The sequence below is a fragment of the Agelaius phoeniceus genome, chromosome 2, assembly GCF_051311805.1.
Source record: "Agelaius phoeniceus isolate bAgePho1 chromosome 2, bAgePho1.hap1, whole genome shotgun sequence".
Taxonomy (NCBI): Eukaryota; Metazoa; Chordata; class Aves; order Passeriformes; family Icteridae; genus Agelaius; species Agelaius phoeniceus.
Window position 1 is genome coordinate 102941665 of NC_135266.1, and position 16147 is coordinate 102957811.

The 16147-nt window shown below is 39.7% G+C and overlaps 1 protein-coding gene across 2 annotated transcripts in view; it reads right to left on the reverse strand.

Moving 5' to 3' along the window:
* UVRAG (UV radiation resistance associated) overlaps positions 1-16147 on the reverse strand; it is an 88305-nt gene that overhangs the window by 32251 nt on the left and 39907 nt on the right. The gene's annotated exons all lie outside the window — the stretch shown is intronic.

Genomic DNA, 16147 nt, shown 5'->3' on the forward strand with positions numbered 1-16147 from the left:
TCTTATGGGAACTACAGGATGAATCAAGTTTTTGCCTTTTCATGAACCATGTCCTGCAGCTCCTAATCAAGATGCTGAATGAATTATCCACATAAGCCCCACCCTACGGCAGAAACTAAGGTCTCCCTCAAATATAAGATAACAAATACAGGAGATCAATATCTACTAGAAACAACACACATTCTGGAGAGGTGATTAGGCAAAGTGAATTTTATCATCCATCAGCCCCACAGTAGATTACATTTGTACTTTTAAGAATTATACAGTGTCATGAAAGCTAAAGGTTAACAAGTCACAATCACAGCAGATCAAACTGTCAGCTTCAGGTTTTCTGCTACTTTCAAACTTGCTAAGTCTCTTTAAGCTGAGGAACATTAAAATCTCTGTGAATACTATATATCTAGCTAATCTTGCTTGATAGATCTATAAATCAAACTAGTTTCCCATGCAAGAAAATGAAACTTTCCCAAATGCTACAAAAATTCTGCAACACATTATTCTAAGTGCAAAATCCAAAGCAAGAGGAATTCATTTCACTATCTCCAATTACACTACCCTAACAGAGCAAGGGTTAGATTTAAAGAATAACTTTACAATTAACAGTCTACAACTAACCCATTTTTTTACAATAAAAGCACCATTAGCAACACAAACCATGATTCCCTAGAAAGCAGCATTTCATGAAGTCACTGGTAACAGGAACCATGCATTCTATTTTTAGACACAGAGCTCTTTGATCCATGCAGTATATAAAGGGGGTAAAAACTGGTTTATGGTGCTCACTGACATCTCCCACACACAGATTCTTTTGAAAGGGAAAATCAGGCTTTTCTGCTTATCATGTTGATCTTGCTTCTTTGCCAATATTCAGATTTTTATCCTCTAACTTCCACTAATTAATCTTGAAAAGCTTTAAACCACGTACATCCTCAGGTCAGCTTTCACAACACAGTCACTTAAAGTCTTGAGAACTGCCAGCGGATGTCTCTGCATATACACATTTATGACTCAAGAGAAAAATATTACTAGGTTTCATGCCTCTCTCTTTGTGTTTTATCTTGCTTGCCCATTAAGCCTGATCACAAACAATAAACTCAAGGAACCCAATCATTTTATACAGTGCTTCAGTGAGTATAATTGAATCTAACTTGAACTGCTGCCTCCCTGTGTGAAGTTCTTCCTGTCCACTCCACAGAAAAGCATTGACCGTAAGCTCAATCCCTCCCTTTGGCATGCTGCAAAAACCTGAGTCTGCTGTGTAAGGATTTAGTTATACTAAATACTTTTGAAAAACACTATTTTAGTGTTTTTATAATCACAAAATGCATAATAAAATTCAAAATGGCATCTGCCTACCTATTCTACTCCAAAGTGCACTTTCCCTCTTTCCATTCTTGCTGATATATTTGGGGGAAAAAAATCACTAAGCTCCTTTAAAGCAAAACACAGACACTTATTCTGAGATAAAAAATTTAAACAAGTGTGATATGTTTAGTGGAAAGAATCAGAAAACACAAGCTATAGGTACCTTTTCTACAATCAACAGAAAAGATTATCTGAGAGAAGTTATCAAGTGTTGGAAATTTGTTCTCAGTCCAGAACAGAGCTCAGAAGTTGAGCTCTGGTCCTCCTGGTAAGAGCAGTACTTACACACTCTAGGAAACCATGCGTCTGCCATGTGAACAGTCAGGAATTATGAACAAAACAGCTTCAGCTCAGTGAGGGTCAACATGTGCCTTTGTAAAAATATGTTGTCATTTACATACAGCTAGGGAATATGACATTTCAATAGCATGTAGACTTCTTAAAATACAGTGCTAACACACCCTGAGTTTACAGAAGATGATCTGTTTCTGTATATAAAGAGACAGGCAATGCAGCAATAGTAGTTTTAATAGTGATTTGTAACAAAGATCCTGGTTTAGAGAAGATTAACCTGACGCAAGAAAAAATCCACCATGTTTAGTAACTTGTACAGGTTCACCCCATTTGGAGCTGTTTCTGTACCTGGTATTCCCATTGCCTTCAAGACATGTCAGCAAAGGTAGGAGCCTGTACTGGGGAAAAGCAACAAGAACTAGGAGTGATTAAGGGAATAATCAGCCAGCAGGCATGCATAAAGGTGGCTTTAGGATCTCAGAGAATTGTGCCAAAGATGCTGAAATTAAACAAGCCCCACTGTGAATTCAGAAGGTGGAGAACTCTGGATTAGAGTGATCCAAAACTGCACTCTGGACTGATTTGAACCACATGGTCAATATGTGCTTTGAAGGTTTAAGGTAACATAAAGAAAATTCTTAATCTTAAAAGCTTACATTTGTTTTGGGAGTCTCATGTTTTGCTTATTTAATCCTATAGGACTGTGACAAACACTAAGTTTTTACTAATGTTTTTTGAGTCATGTTCTGTTTTATAGGGCTCACTGGGATACAAGTCAGATGATCAGTGTTACCCAGCTGCATCATAATACGTATCTACAATTAACCACAAAACACTTGCAGGACATTTTTAGGCACACAGCTCATGTCCCCTTCCATGGCATATCACTTTGGATAAAACCTGTGTTTTTCTATGGTGGTGTCACCATGACTGAACAGTTTCTCCCCTGGTGAACCAACACCATGTTGTTCAAGACTCAAGCATTCCCAGTCCCACAGAAGAAGGGGTTTTGATTGTCATTTCTTACAGATGATGAAAAAAAATTAAATAAAATAAACTCAAAATAATAGAAGCAGGTAAAAGACACTTTTAATCATCTCTGAATAACTTGATTTTAGTGGAGCTTAAAACAGAGATGACAATTCATATGCCCTAACCTTACCTCTCTCATTCTCACCCACTTGACTTCTCTCCCATCTCTCCTGCTTGGAGGGTCCCCAAGAATAAGCCCCCCCTCTCCACCTGCAATCTTAATTTCAGCAAGTCATTATCTACTGCTTTATTTCGATCCATTCCCTGTTAATTCCTGCCACACTTCCTAAGCAGACATCAGCTACTGGATAAAGAACTCTTCAGCTTAAAACTTGTTTTTCTATCAAAATAATCTAGTATTCAAATATTTAAACCTATGGAGGATCTGCTGATGTGCAATGAGTAAGGAAACAAGTGTGAGCAGGTCAAGGCTCAATGGAGTTGTGAAAAAGAAAAAGTAAGGCAGAGGTTACGTGCTTGGTTTACAGTTACCCTAATGGTTCAACATCAAGTCAGACTTTTAAACAAAAAACAGGGCTGAAAGTCTACCTGTAATCCACACTGAAACTACAAAACCAGCACATTACCATCTACAATGGAATTAAGTTTTGAATTCAAGGACCTCACAACACTCCACAAATGCTACGTTTTTAAATAGTTAGTTTGAATATTTGCATTAAAAAATATCATTGATAGGTATCAAGTTTAAATGTACCCAACTACACCATCAACAGGACTCTTGGGGAGCTGTAACTTTGCTTAGTCTAATTAGACTTTATTCTACCATGGCATTTAATCAAGTAGAACGCTCTGTAGACAAAAGAAACACATGTAAGTCTAAGAAACTTAAAAGCAAACTATAATAATAATCTCATCACAGTAAATCACATCAAGGTTACAAAGACTAGACAGGATACTAAATTATCCACTCTGGTTTAAAAGTCTTTCTATTAAAAAAGATAAGCCCAGTATATGTGTTTCCAGTCAATATGAAAAACCAGTGGTGGCTGGTTGTCAGCATTTCCACTCCATTTGACTCATGCACATGCAAACAGCTGAACAGAAATCTCAGTGTCAAACCGAAACAAATTACAATTTTCAGTTCAAGGAGGATTCCTGAGTATGTCTAAACACATTCGTGGTCTGGTGGCAGTACAGGAGCAGCAGGCATGATTTCAGATGAACACTTTTGCCAGTTGTGCTTGTCTAGGGGCCTAAAGGCATTTCTGCTAGAAGTCAGCTCTGTAATTCTACGGGATCCCTGCAGGAATTTGATCCAGACGCTGCAGCCCACCCCATGAGGCCCCAAGCCACTGCTCCATGTTGCTGTTCATCCAGACACAAGGAGATTATCCTGTAATCATAAAGCTACAGGCACAAAGAAGCCTAATGTATCACCTCTAAGGCAAGTTCAACCCACCCTGTACACTCAGCTATCATAACAGTTTCCTTTAAAACATCATCCTTCCTAGGGGTAGGAAGGCTGTTTAAGTCACTTTCCACTGTTAATTTAAGTCTTTTCCACGATTCAAGATGTAACAAAGACTGTGCTCATGTGCTGCTGAAAGTAAAACCAAGAAATTTCAGGCACAGACAAAGCCTCGTGCAAGGATTTTTCATTTTCATGTTTAGAGTTTGAGGCGTGATGCCTGCAGTTCATATCCATAATCTATTCTGGTGAGGTTTTTTTCCTTATTGACTTCTTAACAAAAGAAAGGCTTGTAACCCTTCTCTCACTGACTTTTAAAACCCCTGGCTTTGGTAAGAGCATAGGCAACAATTTGCTAATAGAGTGTCTTAACCAAAACTGCTCACTAATACTGATGTATTTAAAAAACAGAAAACTGACCACAGAAAAAGAGATCTTTTAAAGCTACCCACAGATATTACTCTGGAAAATCAGAGGCCTGTTTCCAAGCTGCAACAATGATCAGACTACTTGGGTTGTTTTAAGCATTAGACCAGTCTTACAACTCAAATAAATTGTGCTAAGTGTTCTACTCTAGTCACTAAAAACTCTTCACTGTCCTACTTTTTCCAGCTGACCCTCAACAAGTTCTCATCAGCCATCAAGATCTCATTTAATTTCATATCTTTAGCTCATCTTTAGCTGTTTTAAATAGTCACTTTGGTGCTTGATGAACACTCAAGTAAATCACTACAGGATTCCTGGCTCAGGCAGATGGTAAATGTTAGGAAAAGTTGAAAGAATCCTTATTCCATACATTTATTTCAGACCTCAAGCATCTCTTATGAATTCAAGTCCAAATAAATTTACTGTTGTGTTCTGTGATTTATGAATTCTGCATCCAGAAATATCACATATGTACCAATATACTGATGGCCCACTTTTATTGTCTATAACCACCTGCCTTTAACACAAACTATTTTTAAAGCTTATGAATTTGCTTCATTTTTAACTGCTCTCACCTGCTTCTACTTTGGAAACACACCATATGTTTTAGATCTTTTATTCTCTCTTCGGTTCAGACCTCTGCCATATCCCAAATTATATTAAAGTCTCAAAGTTTAATCTGTACTTCAGAAAGCTCTTAAGGGAAGAAGTCAGTAAAATAATGGTTTTTACACATCACATCCAACTGTCTTGCACAGGCTGAAGTCTGGCACAATTTAAATATCATATTACATCTCATTTGGCAAATCCAAGTAAAATTCCAAATCTAGTTTGGAATTATGTTACATAGCCTTAACTTTCCAAGTAATTCAGACCTTTAAGGACCAGTAATATTTGCAGCTTTATAAGCCAAATTAGGACACTTATGTTTTAAGAACACTTAATTATCACAAAATGGTTTGTGTTGGAAGAGACCTGAAAACCCATCTTGTTCCAACCTCCTACCATGGGCAGGGACACCTCCCACTAGACCAGGTTACCTGCCCCTGCACATTTCCTGGGATGGGGCAGCCACTGCTTCTCTGGGCAATCTCTGCCAGGGCCTCCCCACCCTCACAGGGAAGAATTTCTGCCCAATATTCCATCTAACTCTGCCATCTGGCAGTGGGAAGCCATCCTCCCTTGTCCCATATCTCCAGGCCCTTGCCTAAAATGCCTCTGTGTAGCTCTCTTAGAGCCCCTTTATGCACTGGAAAGAGCTCTCAGGTCTCCTTGGAGCCTTCTGTTTTTGAGGCTGCCTCCAGAGCAGAGGGGCTCCAGCCCTTGGAGCTCCTCTGCAGCCTCCTCTGGATTCATTCCAGCAGCTCCATGTCCTTCTGATGTTAGACCTCAGAGCTGGAGGCAGCTCTGCAGGTGGGGTCTGCCAGAGCAGGACAGAGGGGCAGAATTTCCCCCTTCTCTGCTGCCCATTCCATGGGATCAGCCCAGCACACGGGCACTTCTGGGTGCCAGCACACATGGCCAGGGTATGTCCAGCTTCCCATCCAGCCACCTTCCCAAGCTGTCCCTCTCCTCAGAGCTGCTCTCAATCCATTCTCTACCCAGCCTGAACTTGTGCTTGGGATTGCTGCAATCCCAGTGCAGCACCGTGCACTTGGCTTAGTTGGACTTCACAAGGCTGGCACAAGGCCCAACTCTTCAACCTGTCCAGGCCCTTCTGCCATCCCTTCCCTCTAGCACCACGCAGCTTGGTGTCATTGGCAAACTCCATCTCACTGTCCATGCCATTGGCTTAGAAGATAAACAGTGCTGGTCACCATTCCAAATCACGAGAACACCAGTCATCACTGCTGTCCATTCTGACATCAAGACATTACCCAGTAGTTAAGTGCAGACTGGAATCTTAATCCAAAGATTAAATGAAGCTGACACCACTGCACTTTCACATGACTGTATTTACACTATCTTTGATACTTCCTGCCCAACTGTGTCAAATTTATCAGAGAATGAACTCAACCTGGCTTTTTCTTTCACTTCTCATTTTCAAGGACAGTAAGCAGAATGACTGCAGAGGGGGGGCTGCAGCACAGACTTGGCAGAATGCAGCTGAAACCCAGTTATTCATTACCACACAGATAAAGAACTGATGTCATTTATATGACTGTAAGTCACTCGTGTCATAGCAGAATCATCTACCAAATCTGGTGGAACAATTGGGCCTCACACAATGCTACAAAAAATGGGTCAGTTAAGAAAAAAATGAGTTTTAAGCTTTAGACCATGGATAGGACAGTCTATATGAGGATAGGACTAAATAGCACAATCCAGGTAAGATAATGGCTTGAAAAAGCCACAAGCTCTTGTTTGATATGTCTGAAGTATGAGGAATGTAGAAGAAAAGGTTTAAATATTTACTGAAGTTTGAGTTATGTCAGCTTCACCCCCTTTTAGGGTCTGCAAGGGGGGCAGGCAGGGGAGGAAAGAACTAGTGTTTTCCCTCCAACCTAACCACACCTTGTTTGCTCACTGTAATGGAATGTCCTATTCAGAGGAGGAAGCTTGTGTGATTTAAAAGCCCTGGGGCTTTTCTGAACCAGAAGAAATTAAACCCAGAAAGCCTTTTAAGTCTGAAGGACCACCACTGTCCAGACAGCTCACTTGAAATCACAATTTCTCAGGACACTTCAAATCAAATACTAGGACAAATAAACTGCTCAAGAGTCACAAGCACCAAAATATCCAGCATTCCTAACATCTTAGCACTCCACCTGAAGATCAAGGCACAAGAAGCTTTGGCTGCACACCTTTAAAACCGGTTTCCTTCTCAGATAAGCTGCACCACAACTCTATCAGCTTCAGAGCAGAGACTGCACAGATCTCCTGCAGAAGATCCAAAATTAAATGAAAAGACAGAAGAAAGGATTACAAGCATGCATTTTGCTTGTAATTACAGATTAAGACATAAATATGTGTTACAAATCACAAGCAAATTCAGACTGGATTACTATATGGTTTTGAGTTCCTACTTAACAAAAAAAAGCTACACTTGTAAAACAAATTTGATGACAAAAATACAGACTGCCATGAGGAAAAAAGCATATTCCCATTAAAGCTTTATATAATAAGTAAAGAATTAGTTTACTGAGGAAATAAAACTTTAGTTTATGAAATGTATTTTCAAAATGCATTTCTGAACTGTTCAGATGATGATAATCAAAAGCAGAAGCATCTTTCTGTGCTAAGTGTAACCATTCTGACCTTGCTCTTGGGGAATGCACAATAGCTTCAGTATGTACAGACTGTGGAAAGAAAATAAAAGCCAAGACCCAAATTATGAAAGTTAGGCAGCTCCTGACAAGACAGTCACCACTTTGTACCAGAGGGTATCATTCTATTGCTTCAGCAAATGATTTCAAACACCTCAAAATCACAGCAAAGAATCTATGGAGCCAGTGGCACTGATGGCTTTTTGTAAATTGGGCATTTCTGTGACATATTTCAGCTTGGATTCAAGGCTTGCACCATGCAAGCCATGATGAATTTCACAACACATGGACTACCTGTAAGGACAGAGCAGACAACCTTGCAATCAGAACTTTAAATCTCACTACCACTGAAGAATCATTTTTAACTAGAAGACACTCTATACAGGTCAAGTCCCTGGTTATTTTAAAAAATGAACTAATGTTTTGGAAAAAAAAAAAATCTCAACAGGAGTATAGTGTTCCAATGGGAGTAAATTAAGACTAGTATGTCTTCACAGAAACATTTCTCAGCTGGTCTAAGATGTCTGGGGTCAGTGGTCTCATATAGTGCTGTAAACAAAACCTGCTTTCTCAGACTGGCCAGGAGCATGTTAAAACTTCTAGTTCCCAGAAACAGTGTTAACATTATCTAAATTCATTAAACAACACCTAGATCTAATTCTTTATCTATACACAGCAATATCTGCTGACTCAATGAAGGCAGAAGTATTGTTTTGCTAATCAAGAATCAAATAAGCCAGGAATCTAGCTAAATATCCTCAAGAATTGTAGAATGTAAAAATACAGTTCAAGATAAGTTCATGGCAAAAAGCATTCTTTGAGCAATACAGTTGAACCCTTAACACACACTCAATCTGCCCCAAAGAATCAACTTTTCTTTGATAGCTATTAGATTTCTCAAGCAACCAGGTCCCTCCATCTAAGTTTGCCAAGATTTCTTCCCAAAGCTGCCATTTCATTACCTCAGCCGAAGTACCAAATATGATTAAAGACGTGTCAATTGAGTTGGAAAATCTTAACGTCAGTGAAAAGTTATTCTTCACATGCTTGTGTTCCGATTTTTCAGACTGCTTTGTTTGCAAGTGACTTATCTGTTACCAGGCACAAAGCAATAACAACTTCAGTGGGGTTGTACTAAGTCTACTGCAGCTGAAATCCTTATTTTCCCATTCTTCCAAACTGGAGTAAGGTCACAATAAGGAGGATCACTTACAGATTATGCTCATTTAACAAGTGGATTGCAAATGCTCCAAAATTATCCATAGGCCAGTTCAGCAACACTTATCTCTACCTACTTGCAAATCCAGCTTGCCACACTTCAAAGAAGTTAAAGATAATACATTGAGAAATATAATTTGGAAGCATTTTTGGAGCAGAACTGGCAAGGAACCCCATATGTTTGCTTTATTCATATTTTATCCTGAAAATAAATTTTTTACATCAGGACTTCCACTGTCAGTAACTCACTTTCCATGATTTAACACAGTGTGAACCACACACAACATACCAGTTTTTCTGAGCAGTGCAAATGAGTAGATCTAAAATACAGCACCAATACACCAAAATAATTGCTTGAGTATGTGCAGATTCAAAATATGTCCAGTCTGATTTACTTAATCTTCTCTGAAATTTCGTTTCCTAAACTAATGAAAAGCATCCCAAACTGGACTAATCCAGTCTGCTGGGGTTTGAGTTCAAGGTTCAGTCAACAAACTGTGAAGATACATCAACATTCTCCACATGCAAAGGTGCTGCAGACCTTGCACATCAACTAAGATAAACTTACTCAATGCTTTGCATCCTTAAGGAACCCAGAACCAGTCTGAAGACCCAAGAAGGGCACCTCTGATTCATGCTTTATGCACTCTTCAGTTGCAACAAGTCTACACCATCCCAGTGGAGGGTGACCTGTTTTTTTTATTTATACATTTGCCCTTCCCACAAGGGCTACAGCAATGAATTCAAACTGGTCTTCAAAGTATCAGCATCTAGAAAAATCAAACATCAAGACAAAAACTGACTAATAACTGCAATTTTCTGGCATGCTTGAGGTTTTCAATAATGATCAAGGTGAGCTGCATAAAAAGACACATTTGAGATGTAACTCCAGCTCAGAAAAACAGTTTCCAGGAAATTACTTCAGGAACAAACCTATCCCTTTTAGTTATATTATTATTTCCCTGTATTTTGATCCTGTTTCTGTGAGGGCCCAGTATTACAATAGACAGATGTTTTCTACTTTAATGACAACAAAAGGAATTTAGACAGGACAAGTAACCCATGGTAATATCCTTAATTTCACTCCCCCTTACACCATTTCATACATCTTTTGGTACCTGAGGTACATCAAAGTCATAAAACAACTGCAAAGATGTCAGATGCCTCAATGTACATGTCCAAGACTTGCATGGTAGCTGTTTGAATCCTTTGGCCTTTGCTGTCTGTATTTGTCATACACAGTGGAAGGAAAAAAATTAGTCTTTCTCTAAATTACAAAATACCAAGGAAACCTTTACAGTTGTTTACTGTTATCTCAGATCAACTAATGCCAAATATTCCTGCAAAAAATGCACCAGACTAGATCAGGTTTCTTCCATTACTGCCTGGGTCCTGTTTGTTTATCTTTAAATTTTATATATTTTTTGGCTTTTATAACACTGAATACCAACAAGTTCAGTATTTAAACATATGACCAAAAACAACAAAAAAAAGCCCTTCTTGGAGATCAGACAACTCCAGCAACTATGCTTGCAAACGACAATGTTCTTGCTACCTTTTAAATGTAAAACCTTTTTAGGCATTTGATGCCATCTTCTACCCCTTCATTTTTTCCCCAACCTGAAGTATGGCATTGAGGGGGCAACTTCCTACTGCTCCTACTAGTCCTTCCGTAACACATTTTGTTGGGAAGAAGGTGTAGCATCCATCAGATTGTGTGTACTATTTCATTTCTCTGTACTATTGTTACAGAGAAATAATGTAAGTAAAACTATTTCTTTCAATACTTTCCAGTTCCAAGTTACCTAGCAGGGAAGTAAGAGCTCTTGAAAATCTTTAAGAGACAGAGGAGGAGTAATAGCTCAAAAATTCAACATAAATAATTCATCTGAATGTGCATTTCACTTGTCCAGATATATAAAGCAAACCAGAAAGGTGATTAAACTTAAAAAACCCTATTTTTCCTCTTAGAGGAGTATATATCTTTCCAAGCTGTTTATACCCAAAAATACTATAACATGAGCAGCAACACCAACACAGGGAATGTCACAATGTATGTCTCACTCCAGCCACAACAATCCTTATTTTGCCCTAAGCTGGAAGTCATTCTTTATTAAAAATCTGGGAGCAGACTAACAGAAGCATTAAATACAGGGATTGAGAAACACAGTCTCAGAACATATCACAAATAGTTTCATCTTAACATTCTCACTCTGTTGTTGAGCATGTGATGAAGTGTTAGGTTTCAGTTCCACCAGAACACTGCCAAGGAATTTAGGTGATTTATTCTGCAAGCAAACTTGTTCATCACTGGAGAGAGGAACATGCTGCTAAGTAGCTTTAATTTGGGAGTTACATGCCCATAGAATCACAGAATCATTAAGGTTCTTAGATCTTTAAGAACATCCCAAATCCAACCACTTGCCCAGCACTGCCAAGGCTACCACTAACCCATGTTTCAAGTGCCACATCCACATGGCTTTTAAATCCCTCCAGGGATGTTGACTCCACCACTGTACCAGAGCTGGACAACATTTTCAGGGAAGAAATGTTTCCTAATATCCAACCTAAAACTTCTCTGACACAATTTGAGGCTGCTTCCTCTCATCCTGTCACTTGTTACCTGGGAACAGAACCACCCCACCCCACCCCCCCCCCCATGTGGCTCCACCCTCTTGTGGAGTTGTAGAAAGTGAAAAGGTCCCCCTGAGCCTTTTCTTCTCCAGCCTGAGCTCTGACAACTCTTTCATTCTCTCCTGGTGCTCCAGACCCTTCCCCAACTCCATCCCCATCTCTGGGCATGCTCCAGCTCCTCTTGCTGTCTTGCAGAGAGACAGGGAGGAGGATTGGAAGTGCCTCACCAGTGCCCAGCACAGGGGGACAGTCACTGCCCTGGGCCTGTGCCATATCATTACTGGTACAGGCCAGGTGCCATTGGCCTCCTGATTACCTGGGCACACCTGGGCTTATGTTCAGCCATGGCTGATCAGCACCTCCAGGGCTCTTCCCAGCCACTCTGCCCCAAGCCTGCAGCGTTCCATGGGGTTGTGGTGACCCAGGGGTAGTACACAACCCTTGGCCTTGCTGAACCTCATACAACTGGCCTTGTCTCATCAATGCAGCCTGTCCAGATCATTCTGCAGAGTTTTCCTGCCCCCTCCAGCAGGCCAACATGCCTGCCAAACATGGCGTCTGTTGAGGAAGATGGAACAGGAAAGCCTTATAAATATGATTGTCTGGCAAAAGATTTTGAGAATATAGAAACTATAAGCAAGACTGAAATGAAAGCAAGCTTTGAGATACCTTAGTTACTGAACTACTGGAAAACAATGGTATGGCTGGCTGAAGGTAATCTCCTTTTGATGAAACAATTCCCTCTACCTGCAGACAGGTCCAAGGCTCAGAGCAGACCCTACTAGCTTGGCAGAAGGGGTCCAAAGAATAATTTTTAGGGTTTAAAATGTAACACAGTATGGTAATGTAATGATTCTTATAGGCTGTATGCAAATGCTATAGGATTTGTATATTGTACTAGATTGGTTAGTGAGAATTAGAATATTCAGCACAAAAGAAGATTTATTGTATTGTAATGGGAACCTCACTCTCTTACCCTTTTTACTCCCTTACTCTCTTACCCTCTCATCCTCTCTCCCCCTCTCTTCTCTCGGGCCTGCTCCGAGCTGTGCCTGGCAGCTCCCAGCAGGGCCCTGCACCCAGGCCCTTTGCAATAAACCACAAGTTCCACGACCTGGCTTCAGAGGTCTCCGTCCATCCTACCCCCCGATTCTCCTACAGGCATCCTCTGCAAACTGACTCGAAGTGCACTCATTGCTTTGAAATCTTTCAGACTCCAGAACTTCTGAGAATTCTTTCTTCCTACATATTGCATGCACTCTGGAGATGCTGAAAGGGATCACTGAAGAAGTGAATTAATGAGAAATTTTGTCAAAATCAGATTCTTGCCTTAACATGGTAATTCAAAACATCATAAAAGACATCATAGGAGAAAACTTGGAGCTTTTTGATAGTACCAAAATCAGGTTTTGGAAGACAAGAAAGGAGCAGTTATTATTAAGCAGATTACAAACACTAGTATCTCTACAATTACAAAGCTGACCACATACTATATGCTACTGGTAGTTACTCTGTACTTCATTCTAAGTTCATTCTATGGCCAGACAAGAGCTAAGCTCTCACCACAACCTCCTACTTCAAAGTTCCAATGTAACAGTTATTGTAACAGAAAAAAACTGTAAATTCTCAAGGTCCTCATAGAAGTGACCTGGATCATGCAAGTAAACCAATCAGAAGCAGATGAAGCATTTCCCAGAAGTTACTTACATTTTGAAAGCTCTCAAAATATTTAACCAGCTCAACAGGAGGGCTTAGAAAAGTCAGTAAAGAAACTTGAAAGTGTGGTAACATCTTTATACAGTATGACTTTAAAAACAAACACCTGTACTTATGAATTTGCTCTTGAGCGAAAACCTCAGCTATTTCCCTCAACAAACAATTTCCAGAATCTCCTAATAAGGATGTCAGAGAAACCCTGTCTTGGCTTAAAGGACAAGTGCCTGCCAAGGAAGGTGGGAACCTTACTGGGACGGAAAAAACGAATCCCTTCCCTCCAAATTACTGTAACTTTGAAATTACAAGGCTTTCAGGCAAAGATATGGGAAAAGGAACACAGTGCTTTACTAGTGTATATATGTATAACAAGACAAACAAACAACAATGGCAGCGACAACAAAATAAAAACAGAGACACAACCACAGCCTTCTCTTGGCCATTGAGCACTTTCCCCTTTGGTGTAGTTAGCGCTACAGCCGGCAGCACAAGCCTGCTCTTGAGAGAGAGAGAGTGAGAGCTGACCCCAGCCCCTAATTCCCAGCCAATTCTCTCAGTATCCCTGCATTTTCCATGAGAAAATCTCCCCACTAAGAGACAGAGGCAAACTGTGCCCCGTCTCCAGCTCTGGCCACATCTTTTGTCTCCCTTAAGTATCTGTCGTTCCCATTTCTTAAAACAAGAAATGGGATAAAAAACTCCTGAGAAAGGAAAAAAAAAAAAAAAAGGAAAAATCCTAACCTCCAACACCCTGCAATGAAAAAAAAAAAAAAAAAGAAAAAAGCCAAATATGTAAGTATAAGCCAGTCAATAAGGAAGACACTATGTGTTATAGTAAAGACCAAATACAGGGATTACATCACTGCAATTACTCAACAATTTATGCTGGAGTTTGAAAAGCTGCTAAAGGACAGGTAACTGAAATTTAAAAAATCTAATAATGTATGTTAACTGCTGTGCTCAACACAATTAGCAAGGGAGAAACATGATCTATTAGTTTAGAAAGAAAACTGCAATTTAAGGCATTTGACATAAAACCTTGGAGTTGGTAGGATTGTTTCTCCAATAGCTGGGAAGAGAAGATCTCCAGCAGGAGCCAATTCTGAAAAAATCTTGCACAACACAGGTAAATAGCCCAGCAGGGATTAGTTTACTTAGCTAAAATCTCTCCTTTTCAGAAATCTGTTGTGAAATCAAGTATTAAGTCACAAGAGTTTGGAAGGCTGCAGCATGAAGGACTAAACCTTCTAATCTGTATGAGAGAATAGGAAACGGAATTAATCTTTACACACCCACACACAAGGAGCTCTACTACTCAGGAATTTATTTTCAAGATACAAATGTTCTAGTTTGCAACCCTTCTCAAAGTGATGTACAGGAAGGAGTATGATCATCTGCTTCAAGAACTACACTGAAGCAAAACAGGTCAATGTTCTATTAAGGTACCCAGAAGTGTGTTTGGACAAGTTATTAAAATGGTATCAAAATTACTTTGCAAGATGTAATTATATAGTTGTGTTTTATGGTGTCACAACAGGAAGACAAGTTTAAATCTTAAGGCAAATTACCTTGCCTGTCCTGCCAAAAGTCACTAACCTTCAAAGAGAAATCAGACACTTTAAAGCATCCAAATTCTGTCAACTAGGCACAATAAAACCCTTCCATCTTTATTTCAATTATGAGGAATTAGTGTTAAATTGTTGTAGTACTTTGACTGCATATTTCCGAAGAGAAGAATTTGTTTTTTCACAGCTTCCTGTCAAGAGAGTCAGCTACTTTCCACAAGTTCATTTCCCCTGTCATTTCCTTTGCTCCTTTTTCAAACTTTTGTGGGAATATGAAATTTTTGATGCTGCAAGCTTGACTGCACCCATCCAGAGACACACACAAGGTCACAGAATTCCTGAATTGTAAGGGACTTCAAGGTCATCTCATTCCAACCACCTGCCAGGGCAGGGACACCTTCAGCTAGACCAGGTTGCTCCAAGCCCCATCCAACCTGGCCTTGAAAACTTCCAGGGATGGGTAGTCCATAAAGCCTTTGGGCAAACTTTGCCAGTGCCCAGAATCTGAACAGAGCAGTTGGCCTTCCACCAATGGTCAGTGTTGCATTCCTGGCAGCTCAGTAGTTTCAGGCTACAAAGGGAACCTTAACCAGTAATTGCCACTAATTTCATGTAAGAGCACACGGGTGTCAAGACAGTGGGAAAATAAACAAAGTTCCAAAACACAGGAGAAGACATTCAGAGAGTGAACTTAAAGACAGCAAGACAGTTTCCTAGAAGGAAAACAGTAACAGTGTAGCTACATGTTCAAAGACAATTATTACAGAACAAATGAAAAGCTCTACATTGAATATTCAGTTGATTTATAGTAGGTGGCAGATTACTGTTTTTTAATCAATTGATTAAAAAACTCTGTTAAAGCAATTTGTTTTCTCCCATTTATCAACCACTATTAGGGCACTGGCAGCAGCTCCCCAGTGAAACTTCACTTGCTATCTGCAGTTTATTCCCATAGCCAGTAGCAAAACATAAAAGGCAAGTTTTCCAAATAGAAACCAAAACTCATGAAACACCAAGAAACACTAATTTTTTCTAGCACTACTGGGTAACAAATCAAAGCCATATATGTGCCAACAGACCTAGAATAACAAAGCTGAGTTACTCTATTGTATCCCAAAAATTCCAACAAGAGAAACTCAACAACTATTCCACAGCTACTGAAAGCAGTAACAAGTAACTTCAAATTCCTTATCACCTCAGACTGC